Consider the following 27,395-nt stretch of genomic DNA (forward strand, 5'->3'; position numbering starts at 1 on the left):
CGATACGCAGACATCTGCAGACGCTATTTCCTAGCAAGGAAGTGTCGCGTTTACATTCATTTGAAGTATACATGAGATAAACATAACACTACACAATGAATATTATATCTTATCATGAAACATAGAAATGAGGTGCGATATCGCGATTTAAGAAGCATTAGAACTCTATTGCATCGATACGCAGACATCTGCAAACGCTATTTCCGAGCAAGGAAGTGTCGTATTTACATTCTTTTGAAAGGAATACGAGGTATACATGACACTTCGCAATGAATATTATTTCATATCACGAAACATAGAAATGAGATGCGATATGACGATTTAAGAAGCATTAGAACACTATTGCTTCGATACGTAGACATCAGCAAACGCTAGTTCCTAGCAAGGAAGTGTCGCATTTACATTCTTCTGAAGGGAATACGAGGTATACATGACACTTCGCAATGAATATTATATCCTATCATGAAACATAGAAATGAGATGCGATATCGCGATTTAAGGATCATTAGAACACTATTGCTTCGATACGTAGACATCTGCAAACGCTACTTCCTAGCAAGGAAGTGTCGCATTTACATTCTTTTGTGGTGAATACGAGGTATACATAACACTGCACAATGAATATTATATCTTATCATGAAACATAGAAATGAGATGCGATATGACGGTATAAGAAGCATTAGAACACTATTACTTCGATACGTAGACATCTGCAAGCGCTACTTCCTAGCAAGGAAGTGTCGCATTTACATTCATCTGAAGTGTATGCGAGGTATACATGACACTTCGCAGTGAATATTATATATTATCATGAAACATAGGAATGAGAAGCGATATGGCGATTTAAGAAGCATCAGAAATCTATTGGTTCGATACGTAGACATCTGCTAACGCTACTTCCTACCCAGGAAGTGTCGCATTTACATTCTTTTGAAGTGAATACGAGGTATACATAACACTCCACAATGAATATTATACATTATCATGAAGCGTAGACATGAGATGCGATATGACGATTTATGAAGCATTAGAAAACTATTGCTTCGATACGTAGATATCTGCAATCGCTATTTCCTAGCAAGGAAGTGTCGCATTTACATTCTTTTGAAGTGAAAACGAGGTATTCATAACAGTGCACAATGAATATTATATCTCATCATGAAACATAGGAATGAGATGCGATATGGCGATTTAAGAAGCATTAGAAATCTACTACTTCGATACGTAGACATCTGCAAACACTATTTCCTAGCAAGGAACTGTCGCATTCACATTCATTTGAAGTGAATACGAGGTATACATGACACTTCGCAATGAATATTATACCTTATTATTAAACACTGAAATCAGATGCGATATCCCGTTTTAGGAAGAATTAGAAATGTATTGCTTCGATGAGTAGGCATCTGCAAACGCTATCTCCTAGTATGGAAGTGTCGCATTTACATTCATTTGAAGTGTAGACGAGGAATACATAACACTTCGCAATGAATATTATACCATACCATGAATCATAGAAATGAGATGCGATATCTCGTTTTAAGATCATTAGAACTCTATTGCTTCGATACGTAGACATCTGCAAATGCTATTTCCGATCATGGAAGTGTCGCCTTTACATTCTTTTGATGTGAATACAAGGTATTCATGACACACCGCAACTAATATTATATCATATCATGAAGCAAAGAAATGAGATGCGATATCCCGTTTTAAGAAGCATTAGAACTGTATTGCTTCGATACGTAGATATCTGCAAACGCTACTTCCTAGCAAGGAAGTGTCGCATTTACATTCATTTGAAGTATAGACGAGATATACATAACACTGCACAATGAATATTATATGTTGTCACCAAACATAGAAATGAGATGCAATATCGCGATTTAAGAAGCATTAGAAAACTATTGCTTCGATAAGAAGCAATCTGCAAACGCTATTTCCTAGCAAGGAAGTGTCGCATTTACATTCATTTGAAGTGTATGCGAGGTATACATGACTCTTCGCAGTGAATATTATATCTTAACATGAAGCATAGAAATGAGATGCGACATCGCGTTTTGAGATGCATTAGAACACAATTGCTACGATACGTAGATATCTGTAAACGCTATTTCCTAGCAAGGAAGTGTAGCATTTACATTCATTTGAAGTGTATGCGAGGTATACATGACACTTCGCAGTGAATATTATATATTATCACGAAACATAGAAATGAGATGCGATATCGCGATTTAAGAAGCATTAGAACTCTATTGCTTCGATACGTAGACATCAACAAACGCTATTGCCAAGCAAGGAAGTGTCGCATTTACTTTCTTTTGAAATGAATACGAAATATTCATAACACTGCACAATGAATATTATATCTTATCATGAAACATAAAAATGAGATGCGATATCGCGATTTAAGAAGCTTTGGAATTCTATTGCTTCGATACGTAGATATCTGCAAACACTATTTCCTAGCAAGGAACTGTCACATTCACATTCTTTAGAAAGGAATACGATGTATACATGACACTTCGCAATGAATATTATATCTTATCAGGAAACGCTGATATGAGATGCGATATGACGATTTCAGAAGCATTAGATCCCTATTGCTTCCATACGTAGACATCTGCAAACGCTACTTCCTAGCAAGGAAGTGTCGCATTTACATTCATTTGAAGTATAGACGAGATATACATAATACTGCACAATGAATATTATATCTTGTCACCAAACATAGAAATGAGATGCGATATCGCGATTTAAGAAGCATTAGAAAACTATTGCTTCGATACGAAGCAATCTGCAAACGCTATTTCCCAGCAAGGAACTGTCGCATTCACATTCGTTTGAATCGTATGCGAGGTATACATGAAACTTCGCAATGAATATTATATATTATCATGAAACATAGATATGAGATGCGATATCGCGAATTAGCAAGCTTTAGAAATCTAGTGCTTCGGTACGTAGACATCTGCAAACGCTATTTCCTAGCAAGGAAGTGTCGCATTTACATTCATTTTAAGTGTATGTGAGGTATACATGACACTTCGCAATGAATATTATATATTGTCATAAAACATAGAAATGAGATGCGATATCACGATTTAAGAAGTATTAGGACACTATTGCTTCGATACGTAGACATCTGCAAACGCTACTTCCTAGCAAGGAAGTGTCGCATTTACATTCTTTTGAAACGAATACGAGGTACACCTGACACTCCACAATGAATATTATATCTTATCATGAAACATAGAAGTGAGATGCGATATCGCGAATTAGCAAGCTTTAGAAATCTATTGCTTCGATACGTAGACATCTGCAAACGCTATTTCCTTGCAAGGAAGTGTCGCATTTACATTCATTTTAAGTGTATGCGAGGTATACATGACACTTCGCAATGTATATTATATATTGTCATGAAACATAGAAATGAGATGCGATATCGCGACTTAAGAAGCATTAGAACTCTATTGCTTCGATACGTAGACATCTGCAAACGCTATATCCTAGCAAGGATGTTTCGCATTTGCATTCTTTTGAAGTGAATAAGAGGTATACATAACACTCCACAATGAATATTATATATTATCATGAAACATAGTAATGAGTAGCGATATCGCGTTTTGAGAAGCATTAGAACACTAATGCCACAATACGCAGACATCTGCAAACGCCATTTCCTAGCAAGGAAGTGTCGCATTTACATTCTTTTGAGAGGAATACGAGGTATACATGACACTTCGCAATAAATATTATATCTTATCATGAAACATAGAAATGAGATGCGATATCGCGATTTAAGAAGCATTAGAACTCTATTGCTTCGATACGTAGACATCTGCAAACGCTACTTCCTAGCAAGGATGTGTCGCATTTACATTCTCTTGAAAGGAATACGAGGTATACATGACACTTCGCAATGAATATTATATCTTATCATGAAACATAGGAATGAGATGCAATATGGCGATTTAAGAAGCATTAGAACACTACTGCTTCGATACGTAGACATCTGCAAACGCTACTTCCTAGCAAGGAAGTGTCGCATTTACATTCTTTACAAACGAATACGATGTATACATAACACTCCACAATGAATATTATATATTATCATGAAACATAGGAATGAGATGCGATATGACGATTTACGAAGCATTAGAACACTCTTGCTTCGATACGTAGTCATCTGCAAACGCAACTTCCTAGCAAGGAAATGTCGAATTTACATTCTGTTGAAACGAATACGAGGTATACATAACACTCCACAATGAATATTATACATTATCATGAAACATAGTAATGAGTAGCGATATCGCGTTTTGAGAAGCATTAGAACTCTAATACCACGATACGTAGACATCTGCAAACGCCACTTCCTGGCAAGGAAGTGTCGCACTTACATTATTTTGAAAGGAATATGAGGTATACATGACACTTCGCAATGAAAATTATATCTTATCATGAAACATAGAAATGAGGTGCGATATCGCGATTTAAGAAGCATTAGAACTCTATTGCTTCGATACGTAGACATCTGCAAACGCTATTTCCAAGCATGGAAGTGTCACATTTACATTCCTTTGAAACGAATACGAGGTATACATAACACTCCACAATGAATATTATATATTATCATGAAACAAAGTAATGAGTAGCGATATCGCGTCTTGAGAAGCATTTGAACTCTAATGCCAAAGTACGTAGATATCTGCAAACGCTATTTCCTAGCAAGGAACTGTCGCATTCACATTCATTTGTAGTGTATGAGAGGTATACATAACACTCCGCAATGAATATTATATATTATCATGAAACATATTAATGAGTAGCGATTTCGCGTTTTGAGAAGCATTAGACCTCTAATGCCACGATACGTAGACATCTGCAAACGACATTTCCCAGGAAGGAAGTGTCGCATTTACATTCATTTGAAGTATAGACGAGATATTCATGACACTGCACAATGAATATTATATCTTATCCTGAAACATAGAAATGAGATGCGATGTGGCGATTTAAGAAGCATTAGAAATCTATTGGTGCGATACGTAGACATCTGCAAATGCTACTTCCTGGCAAGGAAGTTTCGCATTTACATTCTTTTGAAGTGAATCCGAGGTATGCATAACACTGCCCACTGAATATTATATCTTATCATGAAACATAGAAATGAGATGCTATATCGCGATTTAAGAAGCATTAGAACTCTATTACATCGATACGTAGACATCAGCAATCACTATTTCCTAGCAAGGAACTGTCGTATTCACATTCATTTGAAGTGTATGCGAGGTATACATGACATTTCGCAATGAATATTATAAATTATCATTTAACATAGATGTGAGATTCGATATCGCGAATTAGCAAGATTTAGAAATCTATTGCTTCGATACGTAGACATCTGCAAGGGCTATTACCTTGCAAGGAAGTGTCGCATTTACATTCTTTTCAAGTGAATACGAGGTATACATAACACTTCGCAATGAATATTATATCTTATCATGAAACATAGAAATGAGATGCGATATGGCGATTTATGAAGCATTAAATATCTATTGCTTCGATACGTAGACATCTGCCAACGCTACTTCCTAGCAAGGAAGTGTCGCATTTACATTCCTTTGAAGTGAATACGAGGTATACATAACACTGCACAATGAATATTATATCGTATCATGAAACATAGAAATGAGATGCGATATCGCGATTTAAGGAGCATTAGAACACTATTGCTTCGATACGTATACATCTGCAATCGCTACATCCTAGCAAGGAAGTGTCGCATTTACATTCTTTTGAAAGGAATACCAGGTATACATGACACTTCGCAATGAATATTATATATTGTCATGAAACATAGAAATGAGATGCGATATCGCGATTTAAGAAGCATTAGAACACTACTGCTTCGATACGTAGACATCTGCAAACGCTACTTCCTAGCAAGTAAGTGTCACATTTACATTCCTTTGAAACGAATACGAGGTATACATAACACTCCACAATGAATATTATATATTATCATGAAACATAGGAATGAGATGCGTTATGACGATTTACGAAGCATTAGAACACTCTTGCTTCGATACGTAGACATCTGCAAACGCAACTTCCTAGCAAGGAAGTGTCGCTTTTACATACTTTTGAAGTGAATACGAGGTATACATAGCACTGCACAATGAATATTATATCTTATCATGAAACATAGAAATGGGATGCGATACCGCGATTTAAGAAAAATTAGAACACTATTGCTTCGATACGTAGACATCTGCAAACGCTACTTCCTAGCAAGGAAGTGTCGAATTTACATTCTCTTGAAACGAATACGAGGTATACATAACACTCCACAATGAATATTATATATTATCATGAAACATAGTAATGAGTATCGATATCGCGTTTTGAGAAGCATTAGAACTCTAATACCACGATACGTAGACATCTGCAAACGCCACTTCCTGGCAAGGAAGTGTCGCACTTACATTCTTTTGAAAGGAATATGAGGTATACATGACACTTCGCAATGAATATTATATCTTATCAAGAAACGTAGATATGAGATGCGATATGACGATTTAAGAATCATTAGACAACTGTGGCTTCGATACGTAGACATCTGCAAACGCTATTTCCTAGCAAGAAAGTGTGGCATTTATATTCTTTTGAACTGAATACGAGGTATACATAACACTCCGCAATGAATATTATATATTATCATGAAACATAGTAATGAGAAGCGATATCGCGTTTTGAGAAGCATTAAACTCTAATGCCACGATACGTAGATATCTGCAAACCCTACTTCCTAGCAAGGAAGTGTCGCATTTGCATCCATTTGAAGTATAGACGAGATATACATAACTCTGCACAATGAATATTATATCTTATCATGAAACATAGAAATGAGATGCGATATCGCGTTTTGAGAAACATTAGAACTCTAATGCCACGATACGCAGACATCTGCAGACGCTATTTCCTAGCAAGGAAGTGTCGCGTTTACATTCATTTGAAGTATACATGAGATAAACATAACACTACACAATGAATATTATATCTTATCATGAAACATAGAAATGAGGTGCGATATCGCGATTTAAGAAGCATTAGAACTCTATTGCTTCGATACGCAGACATCTGCAAACGCTATTTCCGAGCAAGGAAGTGTCGTATTTACATTCTTTTGAAAGGAATACGAGGTATACATGACACTTCGCAATGAATATTATATCATATCACGAAACATAGAAATGAGATGCGATATGACGATTTAAGAAGCATTAGAACACTATTGCTTCGATACGTAGACATCAGCAAACGCTAGTTCCTAGAAAGGAAGTGTCGCATTTACATTCTTCTGAAGGGAATACGAGGTATACATGACACTTCGCAATGAATATTATATCCTATCATGAAACATAGAAATGAGATGCGATATCGCGATTTAAGGAGCATTAGAACACTATTGCTTCGATACGTAGACATCTGCAAACGCTACTTCCTAGCAAGGAAGTGTCGCATTTACATTCTTTTGTGGTGAATACGAGGTATACATAACACTGCACAATGAATATTATATCTTATCATGAAACATAGAAATGAGATGCGATATGACGGTATAAGAAGCATTAGAACACTATTACTTCGATACGTAGACATCTGCAAGCGCTACTTCCTAGCAAGGAAGTGTCGCATTTACATTCATCTGAAGTGTATGCGAGGTATACATGACACTTCGCAGTGAATATTATATATTATCATGAAACATAGGAATGAGAAGCGATATGGCGATTTAAGAAGCATCAGAAATCTATTGGTTCGATACGTAGACATCTGCTAACGCTACTTCCTACCCAGGAAGTGTCGCATTTACATTCTTTTGAAGTGAATACGAGGTATACATAACACTCCACAATGAATATTATACATTATCATGAAGCGTAGACATGAGATGCGATATGACGATTTATGAAGCATTAGAAAACTATTGCTTCGATACGTAGATATCTGCAATCGCTATTTCCTAGCAAGGAAGTGTCGCATTTACATTCTTTTGAAGTGAAAACGAGGTATTCATAACACTGCACAATGAATATTATATCTCATCATGAAACACAGAAATGAGATGCGATATGGCGATTTAAGAAGCATTAGAAATCTATTACTTCGATACGTAGACATCTGCAAACACTATTTCCTAGCAAGGAACTGTCGCATTCACATTCATTTGAAGTGAATACGAGGTATACATGACACTTCGCAATGAATATTATACCTTATTATTAAACACTGAAATCAGATGCGATATCCCGTTTTAGGAAGAATTAGAAATGTATTGCTTCGATGAGTAGGCATCTGCAAACGCTATCTCCTAGTATGGAATTGTCGCATTTACATTCATTTGAAGTGTAGACGAGGAATACATAACACTTCGCAATGAATATTATACCATACCATGAATCATAGAAATGAGATGCGATATCTCGTTTTAAGATCATTAGATCTCTATTGCTTCGATACGTAGACATCTGCAAACGCTGTTTCCGATCATGGAAGTGTCGCCTTTACATTCTTTTGATGTGAATACAAGGTATTCATGACACACCGCAACTAATATTATATCATATCATGGAGCAAAGAAATGAGATGCGATATCCCGTTTTAAGAAGCATTAGAAATCTATTACTTCGATACGTAGACATCTGCAAACACTATTTCCTAGCAAGGAACTGTCGCATTCACATTCATTTGAAGTGAATACGATGTATACATGACACTTCGCAATGAATATTATACCTTATCATTAAACACTGAAATCAGATGCGATATCCCGTTTTAGGAAGAATTAGAAATGTATTGCTTCGATGAGTAGGCATCTGCAAACGCTATCTCCTAGTATGGAAGTGTCGCATTTACATTCATTTGAAGTGTAGACGAGGAATACATAACACTTCGCAATGAATATTATACCATACCATGAATCATAGAAATGAGATGCGATATCTCGTTTTAAGATCATTAGAACTCTATTGCTTCGATACATAGACATCTGCAAACGCTATTTCCGATCATGGAAGTGTCGCCTTTACATTCTTTTGATGTGAATACAAGGTATTCATGACACACCGCAACTAATATTATATCATATCATGAAGCAAAGAAATGAGATGCGATATCCCGTTTTAAGAAGCATTAGAACTGTATTGCTTCGATACGTAGATATCTGCAAACGCTACTTCCTAGCAAGGAAGTGTCGCATTTACATTCATTTGAAGTATAGACGAGATATACATAACACTGCACAATGAATATTATATGTTGTCACCAAACATAGAAATGAGATGCAATATCGCGATTTAAGAAGAATTAGAAAACTATTGCTTCGATAAGAAGCAATCTGCAAACGCTATTTCCTAGCAAGGAAGTGTCGCATTTACATTCATTTGAAGTGTATGCGAGGTATACATGACTCTTCGCAGTGAATATTATATCTTAACATGAAGCATAGAAATGAGATGCGACATCGCGTTTTGAGATGCATTAGAACACAATTGCTACGATACGTAGATATCTGTAAACGCTATTTCCTAGCAAGGAAGTGTAGCATTTACATTCATTTGAAGTGTATGCGAGGTATACATGACACTTCGCAGTGAATATTATATATTATCACGAAACATAGAAATGAGATGCGATATCGCGATTTAAGAAGCATTAGAACTCTATTGCTTCGATACGTAGACATCAACAAACGCTATTGCCAAGCAAGGAAGTGTCGCATTTACATTCTTTTGAAATGAATACGAAATATTCATAACACTGCACAATGAATATTATATCTTATCATGAAACATAAAAATGAGATGCGATATCGCGATTTAAGAAGCTTTGGAATTCTATTGCTTCGATACGTAGATATCTGCAAACACTATTTCCTAGCAAGGAACTGTCACATTCACATTCTTTAGAAAGGAATACGATGTATACATGACACTTCGCAATGAATATTATATCTTATCAGGAAACGCTGATATGAGATGCGATATGACGATTTCAGAAGCATTAGATCCCTATTGCTTCCATACGTAGACATCTGCAAACGCTACTTCCTAGCAAGGAAGTGTCGCATTTACATTCATTTGAAGTATAGACGAGATATACATAATACTGCACAATGAATATTATGTCTTGTCACCAAACATAGAAATGAGATGCGATATCGCGATTTAAGAAGCATTAGAAAACTATTGCTTCGATACGAAGCAATCTCCAAACGCTATTTCTTAGCAAGGAATTGTCGCATTTACATTCTTTTCAAGTGAATACGAGGTATACATAACACTGCAAATTGAATATTATATCTTATCATGAAACATAGAAATGAGATGCGATATGACGATTTAAGAAGCATTAGAACTCTATTGTTTCGATACGTAGACATCTGCAAACGCTATTTCCCAGCAAGGAACTGTCGCATTCACATTCGTTTGAATCGTATGCGAGGTATACATGAAACTTCGCAATGAATATTATATATTATCATGAAACATAGATATGAGATGCGATATCGCGAATTAGCAAGCTTTAGAAATCTAGTGCTTCGGTACGTAGACATCTGCAAACGCTATTTCCTAGCAAGGAAGTGTCGCATTTACATTCATTTTAAGTGTATGTGAGGTATACATGACACTTCGCAATGAATATTGTATATTGTCATAAAACATAGAAATGAGATGCGATATCACGATTTAAGAAGTATTAGGACACTATTGCTTCGATACGTAGACATCTGCAAACGCTACTTCCTAGCAAGGAAGTGTCGCATTTACATTCTTTTGAAACGAATACGAGGTACACCTGACACTCCACAATGAATATTATATCTTATCATGAAACATAGAAGTGAGATGCGATATCGCGAATTAGCAAGCTTTAGAAATCTATTGCTTCGATACGTAGACATCTGCAAACGCTATTTCCTTGCAAGGAAGTGTCGCATTTACATTCATTTTAAGTGTATGCGAGGTATACATGACACTTCGCAATGTATATTATATATTGTCATGAAACATAGAAATGAGATGCGATATCGCGACTTAAGAAGCATTAGAACTCTATTGCTTCGATACGTAGACATCTGCAAACGCTATATCCTAGCAAGGATGTTTCGCATTTGCATTCTTTTGAAGTGAATAAGAGGTATACATAACACTCCACAATGAATATTATATATTATCATGAAACATAGTAATGAGTAGCGATATCGCGTTTTGAGAAGCATTAGAACACTAATGCCACAATACGCAGACATCTGCAAACGCCATTTCCTAGCAAGGAAGTGTCGCATTTACATTCTTTTGAGAGGAATACGAGGTATACATGACACTTCGCAATAAATATTATATCTTATCATGAAACATAGAAATGAGATGCGATATCGCGATTTAAGAAGCATTAGAACTCTATTGCTTCGATACGTAGACATCTGCAAACGCTACTTCCTAGCAAGGATGTGTCGCATTTACATTCTCTTGAAAGGAATACGAGGTATACATGACACTTCGCAATGAATATTATATCTTATCATGAAACATAGGAATGAGATGCAATATGGCGATTTAAGAAGTATTAGAACACTACTGCTTCGATACGTAGACATCTGCAAACGCTACTTCCTAGCAAGGAAGTGTCGCATTTACATTCTTTACAAACGAATACGATGTATACATAACACTCCACAATGAATATTATATATTACCATGAAACATAGGAATGAGATGCGATATGACGATTTACGAAGCATTAGAACACTCTTGCTTCGATACGTAGTCATCTGCAAACGCAACTTCCTAGCAAGGAAATGTCGAATTTACATTCTGTTGAAACGAATACGAGGTATACATAACACTCCACAATGAATATTATATATTATCATGAAACATAGTAATGAGTAGCGATATCGCGTTTTGAGAAGCATTAGAACTCTAATACCACGATACGTAGACATCTGCAAACGCCACTTCCTGGCAAGGAAGTGTCGCACTTACATTATTTTGAAAGGAATATGAGGTATACATGACACTTCGCAATGAAAATTATATCTTATCATGAAACATAGAAATGAGGTGCGATATCGCGATTTAAGAAGCATTAGAACTCTATTGCTTCGATACGTAGACATCTGCAAACGCTATTTCCAAGCATGGAAGTGTCACATTTACATTCCTTTGAAACGAATACGAGGTATACATAACACTCCACAATGAATATTATATATTATCATGAAACAAAGTAATGAGTAGCGATATCGCGTCTTGAGAAGCATTTGAATTCTAATGCCAAAGTACGTAGATATCTGCAAACGCTATTTCCTAGCAAGGAACTGTCGCATTCACATTCATTTGTAGTGTATGAGAGGTATACATAACACTCCGCAATGAATATTATATATTATCATGAAACATATTAATGAGTAGCGATTTCGCGTTTTGAGAAGCATTAGACCTCTAATGCCACGATACGTAGACATCTGCAAACGACATTTCCCAGGAAGGAAGTGTCGCATTTACATTCATTTGAAGTATAGACGAGATATTCATGACACTGCACAATGAATATTATATCTTATCCTGAAACATAGAAATGAGATGCGATGTGGCGATTTAAGAAGCATTAGAAATCTATTGGTGCGATACGTAGACATCTGCAAATGCTACTTCCTGGCAAGGAAGTGTCGCATTTACATTCTTTTGAAGTGAATCCGAGGTATGCATAACACTGCCCACTGAATATTATATCTTATCATGAAACATAGAAATGAGATGCTATATCGCGATTTAAGAAGCATTAGAACTCTATTACATCGATACGTAGACATCAGCAATCACTATTTCCTAGCAAGGAACTGTCGTATTCACATTCATTTGAAGTGTATGCGAGGTATACATGACATTTCGCAATGAATATTATAAATTATCATTTAACATAGATGTGAGATTCGATATCGCGAATTAGCAAGATTTAGAAATCTATTGCTTCGATACGTAGACATCTGCAAGGGCTATTACCTTGCAAGGAAGTGTCGCATTTACATTCTTTTCAAGTGAATACGAGGTATACATAACACTTCGCAATGAATATTATATCTTATCATGAAACATAGAAATGAGATGCGATATGGCGATTTATGAAGCATTAAATATCTATTGCTTCGATACGTAGACATCTGCCAACGCTACTTCCTAGCAAGGAAGTGTCGCATTTACATTCCTTTGAAGTGAATACGAGGTATACATAACACTGCACAATGAATATTATATCGTATCATGAAACATAGAAATGAGATGCGATATCGCGATTTAAGGAGCATTAGAACACTATTGCTTCGATACGTATACATCTGCAATCGCTACATCCTAGCAAGGAAGTGTCGCATTTACATTCTTTTGAAAGGAATACCAGGTATACATGACACTTCGCAATGAATATTATATATTGTCATGAAACATAGAAATGAGATGCGATATCGCGATTTAAGAAGCATTAGAACACTACTGCTTCGATACGTAGACATCTGCAAACGCTACTTCCTAGCAAGTAAGTGTCACATTTACATTCCTTTGAAACGAATACGAGGTATACATAACACTCCACAATGAATATTATATATTATCATGAAACATAGGAATGAGATGCGTTATGACGATTTACGAAGCATTAGAACACTCTTGCTTCGATACGTAGACATCTGCAAACGCAACTTCCTAGCAAGGAAGTGTCGCTTTTACATACTTTTGAAGTGAATACGAGGTATACATAGCACTGCACAATGAATATTATATCTTATCATGAAACATAGAAATGGGATGCGATACCGCGATTTAAGAAAAATTAGAACACTATTGCTTCGATACGTAGACATCTGCAAACGCTACTTCCTAGCAAGGAAGTGTCGAATTTACATTCTCTTGAAACGAATACGAGGTATACATAACACTCCACAATGAATATTATATATTATCATGAAACATAGTAATGAGTATCGATATCGCGTTTTGAGAAGCATTAGAACTCTAATACCACGATACGTAGACATCTGCAAACGCCACTTCCTGGCAAGGAAGTGTCGCACTTACATTCTTTTGAAAGGAATATGAGGTATACATGACACTTCGCAATGAATATTATATCTTATCAAGAAACGTAGATATGAGATGCGATATGACGATTTAAGAATCATTAGACAACTGTGGCTTCGATACGTAGACATCTGCAAACGCTATTTCCTAGCAAGAAAGTGTGGCATTTATATTCTTTTGAACTGAATACGAGGTATACATAACACTCCACAATGAATATTATATATTATCATGAAACATAGTAATGAGAAGCGATATCGCGTTTTGAGAAGCATTAAACTCTAATGCCACGATACGTAGATATCTGCAAACCCTACTTCCTAGCAAGGAAGTGTCGCATTTGCATCCATTTGAAGTATAGACGAGATATACATAACTCTGCACAATGAATATTATATCTTATCATGAAACATAGAAATGAGATGCGATATCGCGTTTTGAGAAGCATTAGAACTCTAATGCCACGATACGCAGATATCTGCAGACGCTATTTCCTAGCAAGGAAGTGTCGCGTTTACATTCATTTGAAGTATACATGAGATAAACATAACACTACACAATGAATATTATATCTTATCATGAAACATAGAAATGAGGTGCGATATCGCGATTTAAGAAGCATTAGAACTCTATTGCTTCGATACGCAGACATCTGCAAACGCTATTTCCGAGCAAGGAAGTGTCGTATTTACATTCTTTTGAAAGGAATACGAGGTATACATGACACTTCGCAATGAATATTATATCATATCACGAAACATAGAAATGAGATGCGATATGACGATTTAAGAAGCATTAGAACACTATTGCTTCGATACGTAGACATCAGCAAACGCTAGTTCCTAGCAAGGAAGTGTCGCATTTACATTCTTCTGAAGGGAATACGAGGTATACATGACACTTCGCAATGAATATTATATCCTATCATGAAACATAGAAATGAGATGCGATATCGCGATTTAAGGAGCATTAGAACACTATTGCTTCGATACGTAGACATCTGCAAACGCTACTTCCTAGCAAGGAAGTGTCGCATTTACATTCTTTTGTGGTGAATACGAGGTATACATAACACTGCACAATGAATATTATATCTTATCATGAAACATAGAAATGAGATGCGATATGACGGTATAAGAAGCATTAGAACACTATTACTTCGATACGTAGACATCTGCAAGCGCTACTTCCTAGCAAGGAAGTGTCGCATTTACATTCATCTGAAGTGTATGCGAGGTATACATGACACTTCGCAGTGAATATTATATATTATCATGAAACATAGGAATGAGAAGCGATATGGCGATTTAAGAAGCATCAGAAATCTATTGGTTCGATACGTAGACATCTGCTAACGCTACTTCCTACCCAGGAAGTGTCGCATTTACATTCTTTTGAAGTGAATACGAGGTATACATAACACTCCACAATGAATATTATACATTATCATGAAGCGTAGACATGAGATGCGATATGACGATTTATGAAGCATTAGAAAACTATTGCTTCGATACGTAGATATCTGCAATCGCTATTTCCTAGCAAGGAAGTGTCGCATTTACATTCTTTTGAAGTGAAAACGAGGTATTCATAACACTGCACAATGAATATTATATCTCATCATGAAACATAGAAATGAGATGCGATATGGCGATTTAAGAAGCATTAGAAATCTATTACTTCGATACGTAGACATCTGCAAACACTATTTCCTAGCAAGGAACTGTCGCATTCACATTCATTTGAAGTGAATACGAGGTATACATGACACTTCGCAATGAATATTATACCTTATTATTAAACACTGAAATCAGATGCGATATCCCGTTTTAGGAAGAATTAGAAATGTATTGCTTCGATGAGTAGGCATCTGCAAACGCTATCTCCTAGTATGGAATTGTCGCATTTACATTCATTTGAAGTGTAGACGAGGAATACATAACACTTCGCAATGAATATTATACCATACCATGAATCATAGAAATGAGATGCGATATCTCGTTTTAAGATCATTAGAACTCTATTGCTTCGATACGTAGACATCTGCAAACGCTATTTCCGATCATGGAAGTGTCGCCTTTACATTCTTTTGATGTGAATACAAGGTATTCATGACACACCGCAACTAATATTATATCATATCATGGAGCAAAGAAATGAGATGCGATATCCCGTTTTAAGAAGCATTAGAAATCTATTACTTCGATACGTAGACATCTGCAAACACTATTTCCTAGCAAGGAACTGTCGCATTCACATTCATTTGAAGTGAATACGAGGTATACATGACACTTCGCAATGAATATTATACCTTATCATTAAACACTGAAATCAGATGCGATATCCCGTTTTAGGAAGAATTAGAAATGTATTGCTTCGATGAGTAGGCATCTGCAAACGCTATCTCCTAGTATGGAAGTGTCGCATTTACATTCATTTGAAGTGTAGACGAGATATACATAACACTGCACAATGAATATTATATGTTGTCACCAAACATAGAAATGAGATGCAATATCGCGATTTAAGAAGAATTAGAAAACTATTGCTTCGATAAGAAGCAATCTGCAAACGCTATTTCCTAGCAAGGAAGTGTCGCATTTACATTCATTTGAAGTGTATGCGAGGTATACATGACTCTTCGCAGTGAATATTATATCTTAACATGAAGCATAGAAATGAGATGCGACATCGCGTTTTGAGATGCATTAGAACACAATTGCTACGATACGTAGATATCTGTAAACGCTATTTCCTAGCAAGGAAGTGTAGCATTTACATTCATTTGAAGTGTATGCGAGGTATACATGACACTTCGCAGTGAATATTATATATTATCACGAAACATAGAAATGAGATGCGATATCGCGATTTAAGAAGCATTAGAACTCTATTGCTTCGATACGTAGACATCAACAAACGCTATTGCCAAGCAAGGAAGTGTCGCATTTACATTCTTTTGAAATGAATACGAAATATTCATAACACTGCACAATGAATATTATATCTTATCATGAAACATAAAAATGAGATGCGATATCGCGATTTAAGAAGCTTTGGAATTCTATTGCTTCGATACGTAGATATCTGCAAACACTATTTCCTAGCAAGGAACTGTCACATTCACATTCTTTAGAAAGGAATACGATGTATACATGACACTTCGCAATGAATATTATATCTTATCAGGAAACGCTGATATGAGATGCGATATGACGATTTCAGAAGCATTAGATCCCTATTGCTTCCATACGTAGACATCTGCAAACGCTACTTCCTAGCAAGGAAGTGTCGCATTTACATTCATTTGAAGTATAGACGAGATATACATAATACTGCACAATGAATATTATGCCTTGTCACCAAACATAGAAATGAGATGCGATATCGCGATTTAAGAAGCATTAGAAAACTATTGCTTCGATACGAAGCAATCTCCAAACGCTATTTCTTAGCAAGGAATTGTCGCATTTACATTCTTTTCAAGTGAATACGAGGTATACATCACACTGCAAATTGAATATTATATCTTATCATGAAACATAGAAATGAGATGCGATATGGCGATTTAAGAAGCACTAGATCCCTATTGCTTCCATACGTAGACATCTGCAAACGCTACTTCCTAGGAAGGAAGTGTTGCATTTACATTCATTCGAAGTATAGACGGGATATACATAATACTGCACAATGAATATTATATCTTGTCACCAAACATAGAAATGAGATGCGATATCGCGATTTAAGAAGCATTAGAAAACTATTGCTTCGATACGAAGCAATCTGCAAACGCTATTTCCTAGCAAGGAAGTGTCGCACTTACAATCATTTGAAGTGTATGCGAGGTATACATAACACTGCAAATTGAATATTATATCTTATCATGAAACATAGAAATGAGATGCGATATGGCGATTTAAGAAGCACTAGGTCCCTATTGCTTCCATACGTAGACATCTGCAAACGCTACTTCCTAGGAAGGAAGTGTTGCATTTACATTCATTCGAAGTATAGACGAGATATACATAATACTGCACAATGAATATTATATCTTGTCACCAAACATAGAAATGAGATGCGATATCGCGATTTAAGAAGCATTAGAAAACTATTGCTTCGATACGAAGCAATCTGCAAACGCTATTTCCTAGCAAGGAAGTGTCGCATTTACAATCATTTGAAGTGTATGCGAGGTATACATGACACTTCGCAATGAATATTATATCTTATCATGAAACATAGAAACGAGATGCGATATCGCGATTTAAGAAGCATTAGAACTCTTATTGCTTCGATACGTAGACATCTGCAAACGCTATTTCCTAGCAAGGAAGTGTCGCATTTACATTCTTTTGTAAGGAATACGAGGTATACATGACACTTCGCAATGAATATTACATCTTATCATGAAAGGTAGATATGAGATGCGATATGACGATTTATGAAGCATTAGAACTCTATTGCTTCGATACGTAGACATCTGCAAGCGCTACTTCCTGGCAAGGAAGTGTCGCATTTTCATTCTTTTCAAGTGAATACGAGGTATACATAACACTGCACAATGAATATCATATCTTATCATGAAACATAGAAATGAGATGCGATATCGCGATATAAGAAGCATTAGATCCCCATTGCTTCGATACGTAGACATCTGCAAACGCTACTTCCTAGCAAGGAAGTGTCGCATTTACATTCTTTTGAAAGGAAAACGAGGTATAAATGACACTCCGCAATGAATATTATATGTTATCATGAAACATAGTAATGAGTAGCGATATGGCGATTGAAGAAGCATTAGAACACTATTGCTTCGATACGTAGACATCTGCAAACGCTACTTCCTAGCAACGAAGTGTCGCATTTACATTCTTTTGAAAGGAATACGAGGTATACAAGGCACTTCGCAATGAATATTCTATCTTATCAGGAAACGTAGATATAAGATGCAATATGACGATTTAAGAAGCATTAGAATTCTATTGCTTCGATACGTAGACATCTGCAAACGCTATTTCCTAGCAAGGAAGTGTCGCATTTACATTCATTTGAAGTATATGCGATGTATACATGACACTTCGCAGTGAATATTATATATTATCATGAAACGTAGAAATGAGAAGCGATATGGTGATTTAAGAAGCATTTGATCCCAATTGCTTCGATACGTAGACATCTGCAAACGCTATTTCCACGCAAGGACGTGTCGCATTTACAGTCTTTTCAAGTGAATACGAGGAATACATAACACTGCACAATGAATATTATATCTTATCATGAAACAAAGAAATGAGATGCGATATCGCGATTTAAGAAGCTTTACAACTCTATTGCTTCGATACGTAGATATCTGCAAACACTATTTCCTAGCAAGGAAGTGTCGCATTTACATTCTTTTCAAGTGGATACGAGGTATACCTAACACTGCACAATGAATATTATATCTTATCATGAAACATAGAAATGAGATGCGATATCGCGATTTAAAAAGAATTAGAACACTATTTCTTCGGTACGTAGACATCTGCCAACGCTATTTCCATGCAAGGTAGTGTCGCATTTACATTCTTTTGAAGGAAAAACGAGGTATAAATGACACTTCGCAATGAGTATCATATATTATCATGAAACATAGTAATGAGTAGCGATATCGGGTTTTGAGAAGCATTAGAACTCTAATGCTACGATACGCAGACATCTGCTAACGCTACTTCCTAGCAAGGAAGTGTCGCATTTACAGTCTTTTCAAGTGAATACGAGGAATACATAACACTGCACAATGAATATTATATCTTATCATGAAACATAGAAAGGAGATGCGATATCGCGATTTAAGAAGCATTAGAACGCTATTGCTTCGATACGTGGACATCTGCAAACGCTATTTCCTAGCAAGGAAGTGTCGCGTTAACATTCTTTTCAAGTGGATACGAGGTATACATAACACTGCACAATGACTATTATATCTTATCATGAAACATAGAAGTGAGATGCGATATCGCTATTTAAGAAGCATTAGAACTCTGTTGCTTCGATACGTAGACATCTGCCAACGCTCTTTCCTAGCAAGGAAGTGTCGCATTTACATTCTTTTGAAAGGAATACGAGGTATACGTTACACTTCGCAATGAATATTATATCTTATCACGAAACATAGAAATGAGATGCGATATCGCGATTTAAAAAGCATTAGAACACTATTTCTTCGGTACGTAGACATCTGCCAACGCTATTTCCAAGCAAGGTAGTGTCGCATTTACATTCTTTTGAAAGGAAAACGAGGTATAAATGACACTTCGCAATGAATATTATATCTTATCATGAAACGTAGATATGAGATGCGGTATGACTATTTAAGAAGCATTAGAATACTATTGCTTCGATACGTAGACATCTGCAAATGCTATTTCCAAGCAAGGAAGTGTCGCATTTACATTCTTTTGAAGTGAATACGAGGTATTCATAACACTGCACAATGAACATTATATCTTATCATGAAACATAGAAATGAGATGCGATATCGCGATTTAAGAAGCTTTAGAACCCTATGGCCTCGATACGTAGATATCTGCAAACGCTATTTCCTAGCAAGGAAGTGTCGCAGTTACATTCCTTTGAGGTGAATACGAGGTATACGTAACACTGCACAATGAATATTATATCTTATCATGAAACACAGAAATGATATGCGATATGGCGAATTAAGAAGCATTAGAAGTCTATTGCTTCGATACTAGATATGTGCAAACACTATTTCCTAGTAAGGAACTGTCGCATTCACATTCATTTGAAGTGTATGCGAGGTATACATGACACTTCGCAATGAATATTCGATCTTATCAGGAAACGTAGATATAAGATGCTATATGACGATTTAAGAAGCATTAGAACACTATTGCTTCTATACGTAGATATCTGCAAACGCTATTTCCTAGCAGGGAAGTGTCGCGTTTACATTCTTTTGAAGTGAATACGAGGTATTCATAACACTGCAAAATGAATATTATATCTTATCATGAAACATAGAAATGAGATGCGATATCGCGATTTAAGAAGCTTTAGAACCCTATTGCTTCGATACGAAGACATCTGCAAACGCTACTTCCTATCAAGGAAGTGTCGCATTTACGTTCTTTTGAAACAAATACGAGGTATACATAACACTGCACAGTGAATATTATATCTTATCATGAAACATAGAAATGAGATGCGATATGGCGATTGAAGAAGCATTAGAACACTATTGCTTCCATACGTAGACACCTGAAAACGCTATTTCCAAGCATGGAAGTGTCGCATTTACATTCTTGTGAAGCGAATACGAGGTATACATAACACTCCACAACGAATATCATGCCTTATCATGAAGCATAGAAATGAGATGCGATATCGCGATTTAAGAGGCATTAGAACACTATTGCTTCGATTCGGAGACACCTGCAAACGCTATTTCCTAGCAAGGAAGTGTCGCATTTATATTCCTTTGAGGTGAATACGAGGTATACGTAACACTTCACAATGAATATTATATCTTATCGTGAGACATAGGGATGAGATGCGATATTGTGTCTTAAGATGCATTAGAAATCTATTGGTTCGATACGTTGAGATCTGCAAACGCAACTTCCTAGCAAGGAAGTGTCGCATCTTCATTCTTTTGTAGTGAATACGAGGTATACATAATACTCCACAATGAATATTGTACCTTATCACGAAATTGGAATTGAGGTGCGATATCGCGTTTTAAGAATCATTAGAAATCTACTGCTTCGATACGTAGACATCTGCTAACGCTATTTCCTTCCAAGGAAGTGTCGCATTTACATTCTTTTGATGTGTAGACGAGGAATACATAACACTTCGCAATGAATATTATACCTTATAATGAAACATAGAAATGAGGTGCGTTATCGCGATTTTAGAAGCATTAAAACACTATTGTTTCGATACGTAGACATCTGCAAACGCTATTTCCTAGCAAGGAAATGTCGCATTTACACTCTTTTGAAGTGAATACGACGTATACATATCACTTCGCAATGAATATGATATCTTATCATGACACATAGAAATGAGATGCGATATGGCGATTTATGAGGCATTAGATGTCTATTTCTTCGATACGTAGACATCTGCCATCGCTACTTCTTATCAAGGAAGTGTCGCATTTACATTCTTTTGAAGTGAATACGAGGTATACATAACACTCCACAGTGAATATTATATATATTATAATGAAACATGGTAATTAGTAGCGATATCGAGTTTTGAGAAGCACTAGAACTCTAATGGTACGATACGTAGACATCTGCAAACGCTATTTCGTAGCAAGGACTTGCCGCATTTACATTCATTTCAAGTATGGACGAGATATACATAACACTGCACAATGAATATTATATCTTATCATGAAACATAGAAATGAGGTGCGATATCGCGATTTAAGAAGCATTAGAACTCTATTGCTTCGATACGTAGACATCTGCAAACGCTACTTCCTAGCAAGGAAGTGTCGCATTTACATCCTTTTGAAAGGAATACGAGGTATACGTGACACTTCGCAATGAATATTATATCTTATCATGAAACATAGAAATGCGATGCGATATGACGGTTTATGAAGCATTAGAACTCTATTGCTCCGATACGTAGACATCTTCAAACACTATTTCCTAGCAAGGAACTGTTGCATTCACATTCGTTTGAATTATATGCGAGGTATACATGAAACTTCGCAATGAATATTATATATTATCATGAAACATAGATATGAGATGCGATATCGCGAATTAGCAAGCGTTAGAAATCTATTGCTTCGATACGTAGACATCTGCAAACGCTACTTCCTAGCAACGACGCGTCGCATTTACATTCTTTTGAAAGGAATACGAGGTATACAAGACACATCGCAATGAATATTCTATCTTATCAGGAAACGTAAATATAGGATGCAATATGACGATTTAAGAAGCATTAGAATTCTATTGCTTCGATACGTAGACATCTGCAAACGCTATTTCCTAGCAAGGAAGTGTCGCATTTACATTCATTTGAAGTATATGCGATGTATACATGACACTTCGAAGTGAATATTATATATTATCATGAAACGTAGAAATGAGAAGCGATATGGTGATTTAAGAAGCATTTGATCCCAATTGCTTCGATACGTAGACATCTGCAAACGCTATTTCCTAGCCAGGAAGTGTCGCATTTACATTCTTTTGAAGTGAATACTAGGTATACATATCACTTCGCAATGAATATTATATCTTATCATGAAACATAGAAATGAGATGCGATATGGCGATTTATGAAGCATTAGATGTCTATTGCTTCGATACGTAGACATCTGCCAACGCTACTTCCTATCAAGGAAGTGTCGCATTTACATTCATTTGAAGTGTATGCGATGTATACATGACACTTCGCAGTGAATATTATATATTGTCATGAAACATAGAAATGAGAAGCGATATGGCGATTTAAGAAGCATTAGATCCCTATTGCTTCGATACGTAGACATCTGCAAACGCTATTTCCTAGCAAGGAAGTGTCGCATTTACATTCTTTTGAAGTGAATACGAGGTATACATGACACTTCGCAATGAATATTATATCTTATCATGAAACATAGAATTGAGATGCGATATGACGATTTAAGAAGCATTAGAACTCTATTGCTTCGATGCGTGGATATCTGCAAACGCTACATCCTATCAAGGAAGTGTCGCATTTACATTCATTTGAAGTGTATGCGAGGTATACATGACACTTCGCAGTGAATATTATTTATTATCATGAAACATAGGAATGAGATGCGATATGGCGATTTAAGAAGCATTAGATCCCTATTGCTTCGATACATAGACATCTGCAAACGCTACTTCCTAGCAACGAAGTGTCGCATGTACATTCAATTGAAGTGTATGCAAGATATACATGGCACTCCGCAATGAATATTATATCTTATCATGAGACATAGAAATGGGATGCGATATGACCATTTGAGAAGCATTAGAATTCTATTGCTTCGATACGTAGACATCTGCAAACGCTATTTCCTAGCAAGGATGTGTCGCATGTACATTCAATTGATGTGTATGCAAGATTTACATGGCACTCCGCAATGAATATTATATCTTATCATGAAACATAGAAATGAGATGCGATATGGCGATTTAAGGAGCATTAGAACTCTATTGCTTCGATACGTAGACATCTGCAAACGCTATTTCCTAGCAAGGAAGTGTCGCATTTACATTCATTTGTAGTGTATGCGATGTATACATGACACATCGCAGTGAATATTATATATTATCATGAAACATAGAAATGGGAAGCGATATGGAGATTTAAGAAGCATTAGATCCCTATTGCTTCGATACGTAGACATCTGCAAACGCTATTTCCTAGCAAGGAAGTGTCGCATTTACATTCATTTGAAGTGTATGCGAGGTATACATGACACTTCACAATGAGTTTTATATATTATCATGAAACATAGAAATGTGATGCGATATGACGATTTAAGAAGAATTAGAAAACTATTGCCTCGATACGTAGACATCTGCAAACGCTATATCCAAGCAAGGAAGTGTCGCATTTACATTCTTTTGATGTGAATACGAGGTATTCATAACACTGCAAAATGAATATTATATCTTATCATGAAACATAGAAATGAGATGCGATATCGCGATTTAAGAAGCTTTAGAACCCTATGGCCTCGATACGTAGATATCTGCAAACGCTATTTCCTAGCAAGGAAGTGTCGCAGTTACATTCCTTTGAGGTGAATACGAGGTATACGTAACACTGCACAATGAATATTATATCTTATCATGAAACACAGAAATGATATGCGATATGGCGAATTAAGAAGCATTAGAAGTCTATTGCTTCGATACTAGATATGTGCAAACACTATTTCCTAGCAAGGAACTGTCGCATTCACATTCATTTGTAGTGTATGCGAGGTATACATGACACTTCGCAATGAATATTCGATCTTATCAGGAAACGTAGATATAAGATGCTATATGACGATTTAAGAAGCATTAGAACACTATTGCTTCGATACGAAGACATCTGCAAACGCTACTTCCTATCAAGGAAGTGTCGCATTTACGTTCTTTTGAAACAAATACGAGGTATACATAACACTGCACAGTGAATATTATATCTTATCATGAAACGTAGAAATGAGATGCGATATGGCGATTGAAGAAGCATTAGAACTCTATTGCTTCTGTACGTAGACATCTGCAAACGCTAGTTCCTAGCAAGGAAGTGTCGCATTTACATTCTTTTCAAGTAGATACGAGCTATACATAACACAGCACAATGAATATTATATCTTATCATAAAACATAGAAATGAGATGCGATATCGCGTTTTGAGAAGCATTAGAACTCTATTGCTGCGATACGTAGACATCTGGAAACGCTACTTCCTAGCAAGGAAGTGTCGCATTTACATTCATTTGAAGTTTATGCGAGGTATACATAACACTTCGCAATGAATATTATATCTTATCATGGAACATAGAAATCAGATGCGATATCTCGTTTTAAGAAGCACTAGAACAGTATTGCTTCGTTTCGGAGGCATCTGCAAACGCTATTTCCTAGCAAGGAAGTGTCGCATTAACATTTTTTTGAAGTGTCACGTTCTGAAGTCGCGAATGCGCTCGTCACGTGGACACTTTTCGTAGCCGTTCCCGAAATCGACGCGAATTGCGCCGTGCTGGGTTCGTCGGTGGACAAGACTCGATTTACCGGGTACAAAGAAGTGCAACTTACCTATGTGTGGCGTCGCATCCCCGTTCCGTGGCGGCCAGTATGCGGGTTGCCAGCGTGTAGGGGATCCGGATGCTGGAGGAGATGCGGATGCTGATCTGTGGCCGTCGAGGTTGGCGGGCGGCGTCTGAGGGTGGCAGGCGGTACGCCTGACGTCACAAAATGCGACACTTTGCTAGGAAGTAGCGTTAGCAGATATCTACGTATCGAAGCAATAAATTTCTAATGCTTTTTAAAACGCGATATCGAATCTCATTTCTATGTCTCATGATAAGATATAATACTCATTGTACAGTGTTATGTATACCTCGTATTCACCTCAAAGGAATGTAAATGCAACACTTCCTTGCTAGGAAATAGCGCTTGCAGATGTCTACGTTTCGAAGCAATATGGTTCTAATGCTTCTTATATCGTCATATCGCATCTCATATCTACGTTTCCTGATAAGATATAATATTCATTGCGAAGTGTCATGTATACCTCGTATTCCTTTCAAAAGAATGTAAATGCGGCACTTCCTTGCTTTGCAGATGTCTACGTATCGGAGCAATAGAGTTCTAATGCTTCTTAAATCGCCATATCGCATCTCATTTCTATGTTTCATTATAAGATATAATATTCACTGTGCAGTGTTATGCATGCCTCGTATTCACTTCAGAAGAATGTAAATGCGACACTTCCTTGCTGGGAAATAGCGTTTGCAGATGTCTACGTATCGTAGCATTAGTGCTCTAATGCTTCTCAAAACGCGACATCGTTTCTCATTTCTATGTTTAATGATAGTATATAATATTTATTGCCTAGTGTCATGTACACCCCGCATACACTTCAAATGAATGTAAATGCGACACTTCCATGCTAGGAAATAGCGTTTGCGGATGTCTACGTATCGTAGCAATAGAGTTCTAATGCTTCTTAAAACGCGATATCGCATCTCACTTCTATGTTTCATAATAAGATGTAATATTCATTATGGAGTGTTATGTATACCTCGTATTCACTTCAAAAGAATGTAAATGCGACACATCCATGCTAGGAAATAGCGTTTGCAGATGTCTACGTATCGCAGCAATAGAGTTCTAATGCTTCTTAAAACGAGAAGTCGTATTTCATTTCTATGTTTCGTAATAAGATATGATATTCATTGTGGTATGTTATGTATGCCTCGTATTCACTTCAAAAGAGTGTAAATGCGACACTTCCTAGCTAGGATATTGCGTTTGCAGATGTCTACGTATCGTAGCAATAGTGTTCTAATGCTTCATAGAACGCGATAACGCATCTCATTGCTATGTTTCCTGATAAGATATAATATTCAGTGCGAAGGGTCATGTATATCTCGTACTCACATCATAAGAATGTAAATGCGACACTTCCATGCAAGGAAATAGCGTTTGCAGATGTCTACGTATCGTAGCAATAAATTTCTAATGCTTCTTAAACCGG

This window comes from Xylocopa sonorina, unplaced genomic scaffold (assembly GCF_050948175.1).
Source record: "Xylocopa sonorina isolate GNS202 unplaced genomic scaffold, iyXylSono1_principal scaffold0058, whole genome shotgun sequence".
Lineage (NCBI taxonomy): Eukaryota > Metazoa > Arthropoda > Insecta > Hymenoptera > Apidae > Xylocopa > Xylocopa sonorina.